This window comes from Podarcis filfolensis (assembly GCF_964270895.1).
Source record: "Podarcis filfolensis genome assembly, chromosome: Z".
Classification (NCBI taxonomy): domain Eukaryota; kingdom Metazoa; phylum Chordata; class Lepidosauria; order Squamata; family Lacertidae; genus Podarcis; species Podarcis filfolensis.
This window is the reverse complement of record NC_139617.1, coordinates 28,353,061-28,373,423: the sequence shown is the minus strand read 5'-3', so window position 1 is coordinate 28,373,423 and position 20,363 is coordinate 28,353,061. Positions and strand designations below refer to the sequence as shown.

Genomic DNA, 20,363 nt, shown 5'->3' with positions numbered 1-20,363 from the left:
AAGTCAACAGCTCCCATGATAATGTGTGAACAAGCAAGCCTGATGGCTGATCTAGTACTCAACACTGTGGAATGTACCTTTGTGCCAATTACAAAACTGTGGATGAAAAATCCACTATGTTTGCTCTTAAAACTTTACATTTCATCTGCACCCAAAATGCAGAGCTTTTAGTGTTTGAATCCTCTTCCAGTGAATGGGGTGAGAAAAATAAGGTGGGCCTTATTGAAATCTACAACACCTGTCCCTGACTCCTAAATTTAACTGAATCATGACCTCATTTGTAGGCTTCTAGGAAATTCTAGCAGGTGAGAGGATAATTCAAACATCAGCAGCGGGGGATTCAGTCTTCTAGATTGTGTCAGTTTCACATGTCTTTATTCATTCATAAGTCAATTTCGTCCTGCTTCTGGCATCAATCTGCAATTCTTTTTAACTGCATAGAAATTCACATTTTTGCATGCAGTTCTTCCTAAAATGCTCGCTCCTTGGTATATTTTGTTGAGGTTAGAACTGTACTAGAAAATTTGCAGGTGTGAAAACAGGAGGATGCCCATATTCCATTGAAATCGGGTTTGTTTGTTTGAAAATCAGACTGAATGAAATCATTGTGCCTCCCTAGCATGGGGGGAAAGCAGTACACACAGGTCCCATTATCAGAATACTCACCACCAAAACACAATGAATTATACCCAAACCTTGCTGCACAAATGACTGATTCAGATATTCAAGTTTGTTCATCTCAATCTTGACTTTCAAATTTATTTATTTTTTAAAATGATTCCATGCAGCAAGAGGAAAACAAATGAAAAAATACATGAAAAATACCAACAATGCATCCTTCTTTATTAAAAATCTAAACAGCACTGAGACAAAATTAAAACCAGTACTCCTCAGCAAGTGTTCTTTGTGAATCTTTATAGCTTGCCTCTATCATGGACTGACTGGGTTCCTTTACTCCAGATCCTTGTTGGGCCTGCTGCCTGAGTACTATGAGGGGACCAAGGCAGGAAATGCTGCCTGAATCAACCTTAACAAAACAACAACAAACAAACCTATGGTCACATAAAGCATCTTCAATAAACACACAAGATGTAACTGGCTGTGTTCTTAGATAAATAAGGTATACTATTCATTGCATCAATGGTCCTTTCACAGAGTCTAGACAAGGATTTCTGGAATATTGGCCTTGTTTCGCCCTCCTGGGTTTCATCAGTAGTTAAAGCACATATGTGATATTACATACTGTATGTAATATACAGGGACGCGGGTGGCGCTGTGGGTAATACCTCAGCGCGTAGGACTTGCCGATCGTCAGGTCGGCGGTTCAAATCCCCGCGGCGGGGTGCGCTCCCGTTGCTCGGTCCCAGCGCCTGCCAACCTAGCAGTTCGAAAGCACCCCCGGGTGCAAGTAGATAAATAGGGACCGCTTACCAGCGGGAAGGTAAACGGCGTTTCCGTGTGCTGCGCTGGTTCGCCAGATGCAGCTTGTCACGCTGGCCACGTGACCCGGAAGTGTCTTCGGACAGCGCTGGCCCCCGGCCTCTTAAGTGAGATGGGCGCACAACCCTAGAGTCGGACACGACTGGCCCGTACGGGCAGGGGTACCTTTACCTTTACCTATGTAATATACAGCTACTACCATGCCATAAGATCCACTGTCCTGTAATATCACATATGTGCTATAACTACTGATGAAGCCCAGGACGGCGAAACAAGGCAAATATTCCGGAAAGGATTTTGTGGAACTGTAACAACCTCTCATGTGGATTGTTTGGACTTTATGAACAAACAGGTGGAATAGACACCATTACCCAGATGGACCTTATGCATGAACTGACTAGAGAATGATCTGATCCACTGGGTCTTCTGCTTTGTTCATTTGTTGAACTTTATGAATTACTTCTGTTGAAATTTGATACAATGAATAGTATACCTTATTTATCTAAGAACACAGCCGGATACGTCTCGTGTGTTTATTGAGCCTGAATCAACCTGGCACCTTTGTGACATCCTGCTATTTCTGTTATTGATACTACACTTGGATGGGATTTTTTTGTAAGCTGCTTTGAAAACCCTTTGTGGGTGTGAGTTTGGATGTGTAGGTATTGCAAATAGCTTGGGATACAAACTTTGCTACTGATTTAGTTACACAATTGCGTATCCTTGCCTGTATGAATTCTGTCTAATAAACTTTTTAAAAATCAATTTTACCTAATATACACATTTTTGCAAAGCAGTTCTCCCTTATATTGCACTTTGGTATGTTATTCTCACCAGTATATGAATTTAGTGTGCACTTTTACTCCAGTAATACATTTTTGTGTGCATGCCACTTGGCAGGAGAACTGCATTGCAAAATTCAGATCAGGGTGACTTTTGAAGGACGGTTCTATGTTCACATATTGTTCACATAGTCATGGTTCACATATTGTTTTGGAAAGTGTGAGAACTGTAGTTTAGCCTTTAAATGTGAACTAAATTGAATTTCTGCCTCATCCCTGGGAAGAGCAATAGCTTGGCAGTAGGGCATCTGCCTTGCATGCAGAAGGTCCCTTGTTTTGGGCATGTCCAGGCAGAGATGGGAGAGATACATGCCTGTAACCTGGAGAACCACTGCCAGCCAATGTAGGCAGTCTAGATGGACCAATAGTCTGATTTGGTGTAAAGTTGGGTTTTTTCCTGTTACTGTGTTTTATCTCACACTCTACCGAAAGAGAGAGAGAGAGAGAGATTATCTACATGGGGGAGGGGGGAGGTTATGATTATATGTCTCTTTGGATCTGTCCTAAGGCCTCGTTCCATCTGCTCTCTGTCATATTAGTGCTGCTCACAGCCTTGAATTACTGCAGCATTCTGGGTTGTATGGCCTCTAGAAGAATCACTCTTTCCCTCACTACCAGGAAGTGCCATGGGAGAAAGGGACTTTTGTCCAGCTGTAGATGTGATGGAGTAAAGAACTTTTTTGAGGGGTTCAAAACATTCATGGACCACCCAGGAGTGGAATCCAAGGTGATTTGCAGAGCCCTGTTTCCCCAGTATTTTGTCTGTTTATAGATGGGTCCTCAGGATGGACCTTAGACCCACTTGGGTCCCTAAGAGGCAGAGTCCCACTGCCCTATAGCTATGTAGGCCTTGTCTGACACAGAATTAATGTTGGAAATATCTGGGTTTGGGATCACCACCACCATCACCACCATCATTATTTGTACTCCACTCATTTGTCTGGGTTGCCCCAACCACTGAAAGTAGTTTCCAACAAATATAAAACCTTTCTTCTCCATGTGATCAGGAATGATCAGATTTTTCTCTCTTCATCTCTATACAGAGGGCAGGCCCATTATAATTGTTATTATATATTCATTTATACGCCATGTAAAAATGATAAACAGAAAATAGCATTGTGAGGGAGAACCTTGTTTCTTTAGGGCCAGCTATTTGTATACAATGAGCTGTTGTTTCCCCATCCTGGAAGCATTCAGACATGCAACCCCTCACCTGCACCGCAGGGGCAGAGGAAAGGGGGTGCGGTGGGGGCTGGCCACCCCGGGTGCCACCACAGAAGGGGGTAACAAAATGCTGGGTGGTGCTCACCATGGGGCCTGCAGCACGCCCGAGCCACACGTCACTCCTGGGAGAGACGCGGTGGCTTGGGCATGCGCAGGCTCCGCGCTGCCCAAACGGTCTGCCCGCTGCCTCCCCCCAGCTGTAGGGCGGCTGAGTGGGAGGAGGCAGGCAGACTCCGGAGGCCGCATGGTGCACCCTGCCCCTGGGTGCACCGTCCCAGGCACCGGAGCAGCTTCCTCTATTGCTGCTGCCCCATACACTCCAGGAAAAGCATTGCTACCTGTTTCTACTTATTTGTACTTATCAGTCAGCCCTCAGACTTTTGTCAACTAGGTGCAATACTTTTAAGTCTTGTAACATTCAAAGGAAGCGCTTGCTTAGGCTGCAGGTTCTGTAGTCCAGGTCCAGCTTCCGGTAATCCCAAGATTGCTACAGCATTTGTGATGCTGCCTGTTTAGAGCTGGTTGTTATAACGTGACCTGGGGGAACCTCGTAGTTCCCCTGGCAACTGCTTGCACTTCCACAGGAAAGCCGCCTGACAGTTGGAAAACTCGCTGTGGACTATTTTTGCTCCTCAAAGCACTAGGAAGGAAAACGACAGTTCAGGGCTGACCTGAGGATTTGAGTCTGGTTCCTTTAGTGCAGACAGATCTATGAAATGATGCAGTAAGACAGCAGACTTTTCAAATCCCTCCTGCCCCGCCCCCTTTAGCTGTAGGGGTGTGTCTGATTAATATTTGCCCTTACAAAAGCAAATATGGAAGCTGGGGGAATAAATCCTGCTAACAGTATGCCCCCCAAATATGTGTCACTTGTGTAGCTATTTACTACTGCAGGCAAAACAAATAGCATCACAAGCGTTTGAATAGGGGCACTCCAAAAATGAGCATCAGATGCCTGCAAAAATGCTCTAAATGAGGAGGGGGTGTCCTGTTATGCAGCCTGCATTTCTCAGTCTTGCAAGTGCCTGGCACTGCTGCTTCTGCCTCCCTCTTCTTCTTCTCCAAAGACCCAGTGACCTGTTATAGCAGCACACACTATATCATCATAGGAATTTGTATCCGATCCTTCCTCCTAGTGAAGCCCAGGGTGGCAAACAGATATACAATTTGAAAAAAAATCAAAGCAAAGGACATTCTAAATCAGATTTAACATTCTAAAAAAAGAAAAAAAAAGCTTAGGGGTACTTTCATTTTTCTACTCATTGAAATACTGCCCCTTAATGTGACCAAACTTAGATTCACAAAATGTTTAGGGGTATGGGTCCCCCTGCATTCCCTGGGAAAAAAGCACTGCTAAAAACAACTGTAATTATAAAACATCAGAAAGCAGCTACTGTTAAAAACATTCTAAAAACAATTGACAATTAAAAACATTCCCCCATCCAATTATTTCAGGGTGCCCTAAACAGTATTCTTCAGTCACCAAATGTTTTGGGCAAAGAGGAATGTTTTCAATTTCCTCATTAAAGTTAATCATGATAGAGGCAGGTGCATGTCACTAGGGAGGGCATTCCACAGCCAGGGAACCAGTGCTGAAAACAATCCTAGTATCATAGATAAGCACCATAGACACAGGCCCTGGGGAGGCATGTTCCAACAGTGGCACAGAAACACTTTCTAAAGCACTCACTGCCACTTCTGCCCCTGTTGCTTTCCTGGCCCCCAGCTATGTTTGAGTTAGGGAAGAGGGAAGTGGCATTGGTAGGTAGCAATGGCTGCCCTGATGACTCCCAAGAAGAGAGGAGAGGAGGCTGAGGGAATACTCCACAAGCCAGGATGTTCGAAAAAAGTGTGAGAGGCTGTCTGCTCTGCAGGCAAGGGGTGACTTAACTGGGCTCCTGAGCCCCACAGGAGTGCCACAGAAAGAATGTAGCTGATCAAGGAAGCCGCAGACCCAAAAAGGTTGAAAACCTCTGCACTAAGATTTCAGACTGAAATCCCAGCATTCCCATAAAGCTCACACTGTCACCTTGAGCCTTTTACAGCCTCTCAGTCTAACCTACATTACAGGATTGTTGTGAGGAAAAAATGTGTGAAGGGATCATGTACAGATCTCCAACAGATAAACGAAGTGAAATAAATTTTAAAATAGATAATTAAAATAGGCCTAAATATATCTCTTAAATTTGTTGTTATTTAGTCGTTTAGTCGTGTCCGACTCTTCATGACCCCATGAACCAGAGCACGCCAGGCACTTCTGTCTTCCACTGCCTCCCGCAGTTTAGTCAAACTCATGCTGGTAGCCTTGAGAACACTATCCAACCATCTCGTCCTCTGTCACCCCCTTCTCCTTGTGTCCTTCATCTTTCCCAGCATCAGGGTCTTTTCCAGGGAGTCTTCTCTTTTCATGAGGTGGCCAAAGTATTGGAGTCTCAGCTTCACGATCTGTCCTTCCAGTGAGCACTCAGGGCTGATTTCCTTAAGAATGGATAGGTTTGATCTTCTTGCAGTCCATGGGACTCTCAAGAGTCTCCTCCAGCACCAGAATTCAAAAGCATCAATTCTTCGGCGATCAGCCTTCTTTATGGTCCAGCTCTCACTTCCATACATTACTACTGGGAAAACCATAGCTTTTATTATATGGACCTTTGTTGGCAAGGTGATGTCTCTACTTTTTAAGATGCTGTCTAGGTTTGTCATTGCTTTTCTCCCAAGAAGCAGGCGTCTTTTAATTTCGTGGCTGCTGTCACCATCTGCAGTGATCATGGAGTCCAAGAAAGTAAAATCTCTCACTGCCTCCATTTCTTCCCCTTCTATTTGCCAGGAGGTGATGGGACCAGTGGCCATGATCTTCGTTTTTTTGATGTTGAGCTTCAGACCATATTTTGCGCTCTCCTCTTTCACCCTCAGTAAAAGGTTCTTTAATTCCTCCTCACTTTCTGCCATCAAGGTTGTGTCATCTGCATATCTGAGGTGTTGATATTTCTTCCAGCAATCTTAATTCTGGCTAGGGATTCATCCAGCCCAGCCTTTCACATGATGAATTCTGCATATAAGTTAAATAAGCAGGGAGACAATATACAGCCTTGTTGTACTCCTTTCCCAATTTTGAACTTTTAAATAGATATAGTTTTTAAAAAACACATTATTATCTTACAATATATAGTTCAAAACAAGCCTTTCATTGTGACTCGCATTGCATGCCCATCAACACACAGAGGAAAGTTGCCTCCAATGCCCAATTCAGGCATAGGCAAACTCGGCCCTCCAGAGGTTTCGGGACTACAATTCCAATCATCCCTGACCACTGGTCCTGTTAGCTAGGGATCATGGGAGTTGTAGGCCAAAAACATCAGGAGGGCTGAGTCTGCCTATGCCTGGCCCAATTGGTTAATTTTACAGAAACTCAGAGAAGGCAGCCAAATTTGCAATCCTAGGCACATTCACCTGTGAGTTATGCATCCCTATAGCCACTTTCCCAGGCCCATTAGCCACAAATGGCTGCATGCAACACCCTTTCCTATGCTTGTTAAAGCCACATGAGAAACTTGGGCAAATTGCAAAGGTGCTTCTTCCAACCTTGTTGCATGGGGCATGCTCCATATGCTTCTCGTTAACAACTAATCACATCCACCTGCTAAGCTCTTGGTCTTAGAACGATTTCTTTCATAATTCATTCATTCATTCCATTCATTCATTCATTTTATAGCTCTTTTTCTCCAGTCCCACTTCAGATGGTGGTTTTTTGGAAGGCAAGTGCTAAACATAGTTCACTGATTTGGACCCCATGGCAGAATATGGTTTAGAGCTCTGTCTAGAACTTGTGCTCATTCAGTGAAACTGACTGGGGGTCAGACAAAAGGAAGTAGTTCTTCACATATGGCATAGCTACAACTATTAACTTTGCTAACCAGAAGATTTCATGATAGCCCCCAACATAGAGACACTATGCCTCTGAATGCCGCCTGTTGAGAAACGTGAGTGGGAAAGGACTGTTGTGCTTATGTCCAGCTAGTGTCCTTTCCAGAATCATCTGGCTGGCCACTATGAGAATAGTACACTAGACTAGAAGAGCATTGGTTCTGATCCAGCAGAGCTTGTTTTGTAAGAGGGAAGCCACCTGCAAGAGGGGAAGTGGGAACATGTGAGATACGGTTTTGAGAAGCTTTGGGCAGCTTCCTGCTCTCCAAATGCTTTGAACTACAACTCCCTATTGTACCAAGTCTGCATATCAAACTTCTGTTCAGTCAGAAGCTTAGCCTTACTGGGAAGATCACAAGAAAACAATTTGCAGACCTTAGCATCAGTACTTGCCTTATCAGGGTCTCAAGGCCAACCCTGACCAGTGTGCTAATTGGTAATGCATTCCTCAATTCGAAAGTCAAGTGGGCGTCACCAGCTGGGAGTTTTAAAAAGTTAGCAGTGCCTTCTGATTAGCTACCAGTTACATGGTACAGCTAACACCACAGCTGTGCCCGCTTTTGCCGCATTTTTCTTACTTTCTGTCCTGATCATCTCCTTGAGCAACATCTCTCTGAGGGGCCAAGGTATGCCGGTAAGAAGTTATGCTGTTTAAGTTTCTTATTTTATTCATATTTGGTAACAGGCTCATGCTATACTGCTAAATTATTTAATCTAATTATCTAATTATTATATTTAGAATCTAATTGTTATTTATAAATGTATGTTCTACAAGTTATTTGGGTAGTTTTTGTCTAAAATGTTTGAAGGGCACCAGGTTGGCAGGTGTTGCTTTGGAAGATTGTCTGAGTTGTCTTGAGTCAGTGTTGGTAGACTTTTCTGAACTGGAACTTTGCTTAAGCCTTAGGAGAAAATGAGCCTAATTTCTATTCCGATAGATAATAATTGCTTTTGCTGCCTTGCCGTCTGGGAGCAGTTAGTGTGTACTGTTTCTCCCCATTTCTTCATTGGTATGCATTGAGCCTTGCTATCATTACCTGCTCCTGGTTCATAAGACCTCTATTCTTGAACATACTGAATTTTGCTGGGCTGTGTCCGCAAAACACGTTTTCCTTTTTGCAACTTGGTAGCATTGCAAGTTATGAAGTAGAAGGTGTGCGGCATTTCTTGTGTATGTAAGTCAGTGAGAAACAGTCTTGAAACTGGACGCTGGGAATAGAGACCTTGATGTCGGGTAATCTCAGGAGCGCAATTTGTTAGATTTAATGCAGCAACCATGAAGAAGCAACTGAACCTCTGCCATTATGATCAGGGTTTACTCTTCCTAGCTCCAGCTGCAGCTTTTATTGTGTCCTTTCTGAGAAAACAACTTCAAATTGCAGGGCTTTGTAGCTTCGCTAAAAGCACTGTCCCCATTTACCCTCTGCAGCTCCAGTTTCTAAAACAAGCAGGTTCTTATGGAGTTAACATTGCTTTTAGAAATAAAATAAAAATAAAGCAAGCGCTTGTTGCATAATACTATCCGTTGTTTCCTTGCCACCCCCCAACTCACATTTTTCATACCTTCTAAAATGTACCGTAATTGGTGGCACCTTTTCTTCCAGATTTCAAAATAGTTAATGCAAACTTTCCGTGGGAGTGTGTGTGTGTTAAACCTTGAGAAGCCTGCCACCATCAGTCCTGGGGAAGAAGCATTGCGTTTGAATTTAAAATGGGGGTTTAAAATTGTTGTTTAAGCTGCATTCTCTCGAGGTCATCTGTAACGGCTGTATGTTGGCACTGGGTAAATGGTCACCATTTCACTCTTTCTGTTACCCTTTTGTGTCTCTTTCTCCCCTTTACCTGATACTGTATAGGCAGCTTGGCTTGGAAGAGAGCTTTTTTTAAGAGAACAAAAACACACACACTTTCATCTCTTTACTTTATACCTGGCCATGCTCAGTTGTTTTCCTTCCTTCCTTTTTTTCACCCCCCCCCCCTTTGAATTGTTGGACTTTGGAAGAGAGTTTTAAAAGGGAAATGGGAAATGAGATCAATGTGAGAATAATGTCCACTGCAAGGCAACTCCATATATTGTGCATCCAGATATTGTCCTTTACACTAGCTTGTGGAAAATGTGACCTCTGTTTCTCCAAAGCAATTATCAATAAGTTTGGAAGTGTATGGGGTTTTCTGTGTTTTCATTTTAAACAATGAGTCTGTTCTAAATCAATACGCAAGGGCCGTAGCAGCCTCCTGTCTTCCTATAAATTTGTGCGCACAATTTCTCTGCCTTAAAAATGAGTTCCAAATAGCTATTGTCTCACTGAGCTTTGGAAGTTTGTATTAATCAGCTAGTTCGCATATTGCTGCTTCATTAACCTACTTGTTTTAAATGTTTCTAAATTTCATAGAAGGTATGCTGTTAATGAAGGAATTCACCTTGTGTGTGAATTATTCCTCCTGAAAAATCGCATTTTAGGTTAGCAGCTAAACACTGACTTTAAAAAAGAGAGGATACTCATGTGGTATGTGTGTTAACCCAGAAAGGCATTTTAAATAAGTAGTTTGGAAATTACAAATATTAAAGCTTTTACTGTATTGCATTGTGTTGTTTAGTCGCTTAGTCGTGTCCGACTCTTCGTGACCCCATGGACCAGAGCATGCCAGGCACTTCTGTCCTCCACTGCCTCCCGCAGTTTGGTCAAACTCATGATGGTAGCTTCGAGAACACCATCCAACCATCTCGTCCTCTGTCATCCCCTTCTCCTTGTGCCCTCCATCTTTCCCAACATCAGGGTCTTTTCCAGGGAGTCTTTTCTTCTCATGAGGTGGCCAAAGTATTGGAGTCTCAGCTTCAGGATCTGTCCTTCCAGTGAGCACTCAGGGCTAATTTCCTTAAGAATGGATAGGTTTGGTCTTCTTGCAGTCCATGGCACTCTCAAGAGTCTCCTCCAACACCATTATTCAAAAGCATCACTTCTTCGGCGATCAGCCTTCTTTATGGTCCTGCTCTCACTTCCATACATCACTACTGGGAAAACCATAGCTTTAACTATACAGACCTTTGTTGGCAAGGTGGTGTCTCTGCTTTTTAAGATGCTGTCTAGGTTTGTCATTGCTTTTCTCCCAAGAAGCAGGCGTCTTTTAATTTCGTGGCTGCTGTCACCATCTGCAGTGATCATGGAGCCCAAGAAAGTAAAATCTCTCACTGCCTCCATTTCTTCCCCTTCTATTTGCCAGGAGGTGATGGGACCAGTGGCCATGATCTTTGTTTTTTTGATATTGAGCTTCAGACCATATTCACCATCAAAAAAATGAAGATCATGGCCACTGGTCCCATCACCTCCTGGCAAATAGAAGGGGAAGAAATGGAGGCAGTGAGAGATTTTACTTTCTTGGGCTCCATGATCACTGCAGATGGTGACAGCAGCCACGAAATTAAGAGACGCCTGCTTCTTGGGAGAAAAGCAATGGTCCTCAAGAAAGGTTGGAAACAGAGGATAAAGATATTCTGCTGTTTCCTCTATACAATTTATAGCCTATACAATTAAATTAAATTCTACTCAGTGAAGACCCAATGAAAATAATGAATCAACTTCATTGTGTCTACTCTAAGTAGGACTAACATTGAATGCCAGTTGGTAAAGGAATCAAGTCATCAAAGCATCTGCACTATTAAAGTAATTATAATGAACAAATTGATTTTTGGGTGGGGTGGGGTTTGGGGAGCAGCAGAGATATAATGGCTTGTCAAATGAGAGGTTTGGAGAGGTTTAGTGCTGCTGATGGAAGAGATTATACAAGGTGTTTGTGACATCCTTGAAGTGCTAAGCTGGAAGTAGATATTTTTGGTCCATAATGAAATTTATAGAGGTTCCCCTCCCCCCCTGCAATTGTGCATTATGTTATTACCATGCCCTTTCCCCAGTGTTGCTGCTAGACAAATAACTGTTACTTTAGCACTTCTGTGCCAGCTGTTGAAATTTCTCTGTGTTGACTTTTTTTAAAGAATGCTTTAAAGGCAGAAGCAAATTAATAGGCAGTAGCTTTTAATGTATTTTAATAGAGTGTTTGTCTGCAGAGAGGAAAGACTGAAAACCTCTCTCTCCTACCCCAATCCTTTTGAGAAAGAAGCTGGAATAAAAATCCTACAGGGTCTCCCTCTCTCCCTCTCACACATGCATGCAGCGCCTGCTGCAAGGCATTGATGCTGCACTGAAAGGCTTTCAAATGGTATGTGCACTGATTTGTCAGAAAAGATGATAGCTCATCATTAGGCAGTTTGGTCACATATGTTATGTCGGGCAGCAGTTTGATCAGTTGAAGCCCATGTTGTAACACAAGACAAAATACATTGGTAAAGCTTGCTTTCATAGTGTGGAGCAGCGAAAAGACTCCCTGAAATCTAATGCAAACATCTATTAATGCCAATGATGTCCTCATGCAGTGACATGTAGCATGCTTGAGTAGAAGCAGCCTGCTTTCCACACCCTTCTGCACCCTCCTTCTCTCACTGGAAGACATAGTGGGACGGGAGGAAGTTCCCCAAAGAAGAATTTATCCACCCAGCTCTGCATTCAGCTAGCAGTTATTTTGCCTCTGAGTGCTGCATTACAGCTGCGCCTGCTCTCCGAGGCATTGGGAAATATGCACAGTGGAAATGACTTGTAAATAGAGCAGCGCAGAGGGTTAATGGGAGTACACAGCATAGGAGTGCAAAAGGTGTTCATAAAGCCGTGTCTGTGTTTGTGCGCAGAAATCCTCTCCGGGATTGTTAATTAGGGCACCTGGTGTAGTTCCTCTTTTTTGGAGGGTGGGAGCCAGCTTTATCAATCGACATAGAAAGTTACTCTGCAGGTTTCCTCATTTTGATTAAGATGCTTGTATAAATAATTAGGCACTTTTGGTTTATTGCTCTCTTTCTCTCTTGCTCTGTCTCCCTCCTTTAAACCTGTTTTTCATTTCCATACACAGTAAAAATTGGCAAATGCATTTTACTTTGAGGAGGTAGCACCCCCCCTTCTAACAATAAACAAGCACTTGCTGCTTTATAATGCACAATTGCCATTTATGTTTCTTCTGTTTCTCCCACCAATAAGTCCAATGGGCTAAATAACTGGGATTTCAAGGGCTGCCTTTTTATATTTTGGTTTCCACAATGGGAGAATCAGGAATGCAGGACCCCCTCTTTACAGGAACAAAACATCCCCAAATCTTTCTCTCACACACCCCTTTTAAATATAGCAACACTAGGTAAGGTGCTAGGTTTCTTTTTTCCTCCTTTCCATTTTTAAGCTAAGAGGGCTGCATTTAAACTGGAGCTCAGCTTTGTATCCCACTATCTGAATAGATCTCTCAAACATTACATCTATACTTGAACTACTCCTCCGTAAAACAAAAGTGATGCCTTGAACTCCCCGGGTTATTGAGGAAATAAAATACATTCAGAACTAAGAAGTGTTTTCATGGGCTGCAGAGAGGGTTGCATGTATTTCTTGTGGCCATTCTCACACCGCACACAGAATTTAGTGTCTGGCTCGTTAAATGGCGCTGTGAGAAATTCAGCTTTGCAAATTCTGATTTATTTCCAAAGATAGCAGCTGTCCAAAGCTGCTGGAAGAACTGGGAAGTCTGAATCTCCCTCCTTGAGTGCCCTGTGTGGCGAGGCATTATACCTACCTGCAAGTTGGAACATCTCCCTGGGTAGTGGAAGGGTTTCCAGGTGTTGGAGTGACTACGTCCATCCAGGTCAGCCACTGGCTCTCCTTAACAGGAAGGACTACAAGGGCCTCCTGCTCAGACTGGAACTTTGCCTAGGCAACAGTGGCCATTCTGAGTAGCCCTCTGTCTGTTCTCTGCCTTAACTGCCTTAGCACTGACCCCTGAGACCCTTACTTGCTTCATGCTCCCATTTAAAGACACCAGAAGAACCCTGTTGAGTCAGACTAAACCCTATCTAGTTAGTTCCCACAGTGGTCAACCAAAGGTCCATGGGAATCCCCCAACAAGGACCTGAGTACAATGGTACTCCCCCTTTCATAGACTCATAGAATTGTAGAGCTGGAAGGGACCCAGAAGGATCATCTAGTCCAACCCCTGCAATGATGGCTGATTATGGTGGAATCTAGACACACACAAAAGCTATGAAAATTTGCCATAAGCTCACCATCACCATCTAGTGTCACATTTGTATAATGCATTTAAAACATCATATGCAGTCCTCTGCTCTCTCTTCATGCTAATGGGAACTGCAAAGTGAGCATGTGTTTAATTTGCGTATGATAGAATTCAGAATTTTGGGAGGGTATGAAATGCAGGATATGTAGATTCCTGAGAGCAGATCTTGTGTATATGACAGAATTGTGTCTTTAACCCACAGTGTCTGTACATGCCAGCTTCCCATGCTGTGACATCAGGCCTCAGTTCACAACCTTAAGTGCGTTGTTTATTTATAAAAGTATTTCTATACCGCCTTATCCTGCTGTTGTAAGGCTGCCATGCTGTAGTTCGCGTGTCTGCCAATAGGTGGCCACAGCAACTCCAGGGTGATGACAGAGCAGGCAGGTGAGCAAGTAACACAGGTGGCAGGTCACAACACCAGTAATGTGGAGTGTTAAAAAAGGCACCATGTCTTGATTTCACAACCTGGATCAGTCTACTATCACAGTGTGCCAGTCAGTAAATCACGCACAGTTCAAAGTTGGAATTTACTCCTCAGCAATAAAAACACAATCTCCACAGACTTGGCTGAGCATCAGGTCTAATGAGCACAGCACCTCATTCCCTGTGGGTCTGACTCCATTAAATGGAGTGGGTCTGACTCCAAAACTGAAAGTCCCCACCTCCCCTTAGCCAAGTCCCGTCCTTTCCAGGGCTTGTTCCAAGCAATTGGAGACTGTGCCTGCATGCATGTCTTTCCAGTCCATGGCACCTATTCTACATGAAGAGAGGGAGAACCCAACACAGGGCTGCCATTTTCAGGGGCATACTGAACACATCATGCCCATTTCTGCCCAAATAAGGCTCACTACTGAGGCTTTTATGTTTGATTCTCTTTGTCTGCTTTCTAACCTAAACAAATCAACACACCAAGTGAGTGTTTTAGAGGTTAGAATGAGAAGATCACAGATTCTGTTATCATGGAGCTGGGGCTTTGCCTCTTTGCTTGAAGCAGTCACTAATTGCAAACTGCTTTTGTTCCACTGTGCTGATCTCTCTCATGTTGCTTCACCCACCCAAGCCTTTGCATTATTTGTTCTTAATCCATTCCTTCTCTTGATGTTGTTTGCAGATCTCCTGTGTTCCTAGCACTGTTCCTAGGAGTGTTAGAGACCAGCTGGGGAGAAGGGAATGCTTCTAAACAAGCCTATGGGTATTTCTTACTGAGGACTGCTTCCATGGTAAGTCGGCAAAGATGGTGCATACATTTCACATTTGCATAGTATCTTCCCGTTGGATTTGCTGCCGGGAGTACAAACTCTGCTCTGGGAATGCCAGCTTTGCAGAGCCTGATAGTAATGTGCACCTCCAGCTCCCCCTGCTGCCCCTCTTACTTATTAAAAAGGTAAAGGACCCCTGACAGTTAAGTCCAGTTGCTGATGACTCTGGGGTTGCGGCGCTCATCTCACTTTACTGGCTGAGGGAGCCAACGTTTGTCCTCAGACAGTTTTTCCGGGTCATGTGGCCAGCATGACTAAGCCACTTCTGGTGAAACCAGAGCAGCGCACAGAAACACTGTTTACCTTCCTGCTGGAGCAGTACCTATGTATCTACTTGCACTTCGTGCTTTCGAACTGCTAGATTGGCAGGAACTGGGACCGAGCAACGAGAGCTCACTCCGTCGTGGGGATTTGAACTACCAACCTTCTGATTGGCATGCCCAAGAGGCTCGGTGGTTTAGACCACAGCGCCACCCGCGTCCCTCTTACTTATTAGCAGCCCCCTATATTCCCACCACCCCTTCATCCCTTGGGGGCAGTGCCACCCAGTTTGGGAACCACTGGACTATCCTATCTTACAAGGGTTTTTGTGAGGATAAAAGGAGTGGTGAACAGAGCTGCGGACACACTGCCCTAAGCCCTTTGGAAGAAAGGAGGAAATAGAAATGCATTATATACTCTTTTAACTCTTGACACCCTCAGGCAGTTAATATTTGCTAATGAAGAGAGGATGTGAATTGAAATATCTATGAGATGCTCAGTGGGACTCTAGGAATGAAGAGATAATTTGGTTAAGAGAGATGCATGTTGATTTCACTTCTTGTAATTTCATTCAGCTCTTTTCTGATCTTCAGCTGCTGCATTCATCTTTGCTTTGCCAGTCTTTTTACTGTGACGACCTTTAGCTGTTACAATGTGAGGTATTCCTGCCTCTCCCTAATGAAAAGGAAAACCTTTTTGCCACATCTCTCTCCTGACCTTGGCGTACTTGGGAGCCAGTGCACTCAAATAGGAGAGCAGGGAATAATAATTGCACTCTTTGCGCTGTCTCTCTCGAGCATTGATACCTGCAGCTCCTGTGCCTTGACAGTTAAATCTGATGATTACAATTGCTTTGGGAGAATCACAGTCACTTTGCTCTGCTCCTGCAAGCAGTGTTTTATGATTCAGTTAAAAATGTGTATTTTTGGAATAGGTCTCCAGTAGATCTAAGGAAATTAGATCTGTGACTGGTTGTCTGGGTCTTTTTCTATCTGTGTCAAGCTGACAGTTATGCTGGCATTGGGTCAAACTACACATTACATGTGAACACTGCACGTGAGCCATTGTGGTGGGAGTGCTGGGTTAGAGTACTGGGAGACTGGGGTTCAAATCCCCACTTAGCCATGAAGCTCACTGGGTGTCTTTGGGCTGGTCACCACCTCTCAGTTTAAACTACCTCACAGGGTTCTTGTGGGGATAACATGGAGAGGAGAAACATGTACTCCAAGGTGTACTCCTTGGAGGAAAGGGTGGGATAGAAGTATAATAGAAAGCAAATGACGAAGCACCTGTGACTGTTGCTTGACATACCTTTTCATCTTCAAAAAGCCACTATTTTGGCCCTAGAAGCATTGTAGCTCAGAGCATCTGTTTCACACGCAGAAAGTCCCAGGTTCAATCCCCATCATATCCAGGTAGAGATGGAAATGCTCCTGTCCTGAAACCCTGGAGAGCCACTGCCAGTCATTGCAGGTGATACTCAGCTAGATGGACCAGTGCTCTGACTTAATATAAGGCACCTTCCTGTGTTCTTATGTAGATAGGGGTGACTTTAGATGGTAGAAATGTGGCCAGTTACCCATTTCCCACCCAATGTTCTCAGTCCTGTCCTCCTGAAGTGGCTTTTCAACCATGCAAGAAGACTACCCATAGGTAGTTTGGCTCATAAAACCGTTTCTAAAACTTCACTTATGAGAGCAAGTTTAAGAGGACAGCACTAATCTCTCCCCCTGTTCTGGGGTGACCCTCTGCTGAAGTTTGGGTTAAAGGAAATGGGATGGGGGTAGAGATGATGTGCAAGGGAACTTAGGGCCTGCTCAGAGATGGGCACTTAATCTTTTAACTGTTGCTATATTTGCCTCAGTTCCCCAGACCAGTTACGGTACTCAATATTATATTTCTTGTTTTGAGTTGTGTGTGCGCACCACAGAAGCTGAGTAAAGTGGTTAAGCTCACCTCAGGAAACAGGTGTGTAGCAGTTATCTTTACTAGGCCAACACTAACATATACTCTTTATACTTACACTATTTATAGATGTTGCAAGTAGTCATCTCTGAGCTTATACAAAGTCCTGTCTGTGCTTGGCTCCACATGCCAAGTCCTGAGTTCAGTGGCTTGCAAAGTCGTGCAACTCTTCACAAAATCTCCAAAGTGTTCCACAATTGCAATTCATCTCCACACTGTTGCAAGCTCTGCATCAAGGTTTTTCTCTGGAGGCCTTAGTTTCCTCCAGAGAGGAGTGAACTGGGGTTTGCAGAGAAACATTCTATAAAGTGCCTTTAATGGATTACACATGGGACACGTCACACAACACTGAAATGTTGGTTGTTGACTTTACCAGTTCTACTTGATTAAAATTTCTGGGTGAGTCATGAGATTGAGATGCTGGGGCCAAGGCTGGATTTGCCAAAATGAAAAGATGTTTGTGCAGAAAGCTTCTGGAGAACTTGGAATCCCTTTTATGATATCCAATTGACTTGGGAGTTAAACAAGGATAGCTGATGTCTGAAATGTGTGCTTCTGAAGATCCCAGGTGATTCAAGAAAGGAACCATGAAGCTTGCTGAATGTTCTCAAGGGAAAATATAAAGTTTACGTGTCCTGTCACTTGTGGAGTGTGACACAACTGTGTTGTTTTTCGCTTTGCTTTGCTCAGAATATGCATATTGAGAAGTGGTGCATTATTCTCTGTTTAAGCCTAACTTGTTTTTCTTTAGTAGCCTGGTAACCATAGGCAAACTTGAATTGCATGGAGGTGAGTGAATAGGTTGGTGTAGGAAGGATGAAGCACTGCATCCATCCAGGGCAGGTCACTTTCCCATCTCCTGGATGTGAGAACTTGGGATGGGCAACACCACTGCCTTTTTAGGGTTTGGAATGATCATGGAAAGGTCTGCCCTTTGTCAGGAAGAAAGACATCACATCATTGCTGTGCCAGCTAAAGCTAGTAAACTGCACCCATTGCCACCAGCATACCTGCTCTTTTTGAGGGTGAAACATTGTGTTTCAGTCACACCCAGTTGCTTTCCATTGTGGTTCATTTGTATGTCCACCATACTTCCATATGGATTTGCTCACCCACCACAGAGCACCATTTGGGTGCCTTCCAGATCTGATGTTCATAGAGAAAAATACAGTGGGAACTGTCCTAGAACAATGGGGTTTCTAGCTACACTATTTATGGTTTATACCATGCTCAGTTCTCTGGCTTCTTAAACTGTTTATAGAATCTCAGTTTATCCTCCTGATTTTCATTAATCTTAAAACTTTGATTAAAGCAGTTGTTGGTGGGGGAGGAAGTATCTGTTACAAAGGCCAATAGCAATTACATCACAGGAATGTATTTAGATTTTACTTTCTTTCTGGGGGGGGGGACTCCCAGAGGAATGACCATGTTAAGCTGTGAAGATACTGGCGGAGGAAGTGTGCTAAAAAAGCAATTAGTCGAAAATTTAGCAAAGTAGATTGAAAACCAAGTCTCCCTTCCCTCAGAATTGGCAGACTCTTGGCTGAGGCAATCCATGTGTTATATTCTGGGCAGGAATTATGAGGGATACAAAGGAAAGGGTGTGGAGCATTCTACAGAGAGATATGGGTTTGATTCTCCAGGAATATATATTTGGGCCAGGTGTGGACTTAGGTAGAACTGCCTAACAGGTACAACACTCCAAAACAGATGGGATTTCTCAGTGCCCTACTGTGGCCAAAAAAATAAGATTTATAAAGGAAGTGTGTGAATGTGGGATGCTGTCTTTGACCATATTATTGTTTCTGTTTTGTGTCCCCCATCCCCCCGCCCTGCTTTGTTAAACAGCTAAGTAAAATGGGCAGATTGGCCTGCCTGGGGAATAAAACAGAACAGCTGGTGCAGTTCTAAGGAGAACAGGGTGGAATAAATGCAAGGTTGCATGAAGCACCACCTCTTTTCTTTTGTATAGGGAGCCAAATATGAAAAAAGAGAAACCAATCTTGCTCTGACAGTTAAGCAGAATGTTGATTTTGCTCAGCCCCTCCCCCCTTGCCCTACCCCCACTTCTGGCATGCCTGTGCCACTCTTGTCAGATGCCCAAAAGTTTCCTCTTCCTTTAAATGGCTTTGCCCTTTATGTATATATTTCACTTAATTTATGAGTAATTTCCAAAATGATTTAACAAGAAAAACACCAATAACAAAAGCAGATTTAAAAACAAGTTTAAATCCAGACTGGGATAGATGATAGATAGATAGATAGATGATAGATGATAGACAGACAGACAGACAGACAGACAGACAGACAGACAGACAGATATGCACTTGGAAAGGCTTATTGGAAAACTAAGACCTCCAGCAGGCACCAACGAGATAATGGAGATGGCACCTGTCTGATATGCAGTGGGAAGAAGTTCTAGAGGACAGATGCCACCAAACTAAAGGCCTGTCATACAGAACAGCCTCCCTCTTGATGTGGTATCTACAATATCAAAAGCTTGGGGATAGCTGGGGCGTAGAAGTGGACGTTCCCATACTGACCAGGTCATCTAAGGAGGCTTTGTAAAAAAATCCACTCCCACATCCTAGGATGGTAAGAATTGGGGACTACCAGTATCACTATGCCTCAAAAGACTCTCTTGTCAGTAGTTTAGAAATCCCTTTTCCAGAACCTATGTGGTGGTGGTGGGGAAAGCAAGGATTAATTTCTCCTTCTATCCTATCTGCAGTTATTAGCGTTAAGGCATCCTTTCTCTCAGAGAAACATGCATTATGTGAATTGTGGATTTTAATGTAAAGGTGTCGGGTTACTCTAAATATAAATTAAAGGAATGCCAAATGTAAGACTAAACAAAAGGGTAGAGACACAGGAAAAAAGAGAGTAAATGAGGTGGAAATTGCAGGCAAATAGACAATGGGAGAAAGTCTATGTAGCAAATTATTCTCATTTGCACAAAGAAATGCATCTTCATATTTTACAGAAATCTTTTAAGTTCTCTCAAAATACCTGTTCTAAATATATCTTAAAAGCAGAACTGAATTGATTATTTTACAACAAAGAAGAAAACTAACGAAGATTGCAACCAACAACCAAACAAAACTATGTTGACTGACAGTCCTAATCTACCTTATTAGATATTGCAATTAACACTCTGCATGTCATGATTTCATCATGGCAGAGGGAAATAAATGCAGGATCATTCCAGCTTTGGCCCAACAGCACAATATTGCTCCTTCCTCTTTTTGCCATAATGTTACAGATATGGGGTAACAGAATTTGGTGGCGC

General features: G+C 43.4%; 1 protein-coding gene across 2 annotated transcripts in view; it reads left to right on the top strand.

Annotated features, from left to right (window-relative positions):
- Positions 1-20,363, top strand: part of NEXMIF (neurite extension and migration factor) — a 213,467-nt gene that overhangs the window by 101,210 nt on the left and 91,894 nt on the right. For both annotated transcript variants that reach the window (XM_083596257.1, XM_083596256.1), the window contains exon 2: positions 14,701-14,809. The gene's annotated coding sequence lies outside the window, so the exon portion shown is untranslated. The remainder of the gene's footprint in view (positions 1-14,700; positions 14,810-20,363) is intronic.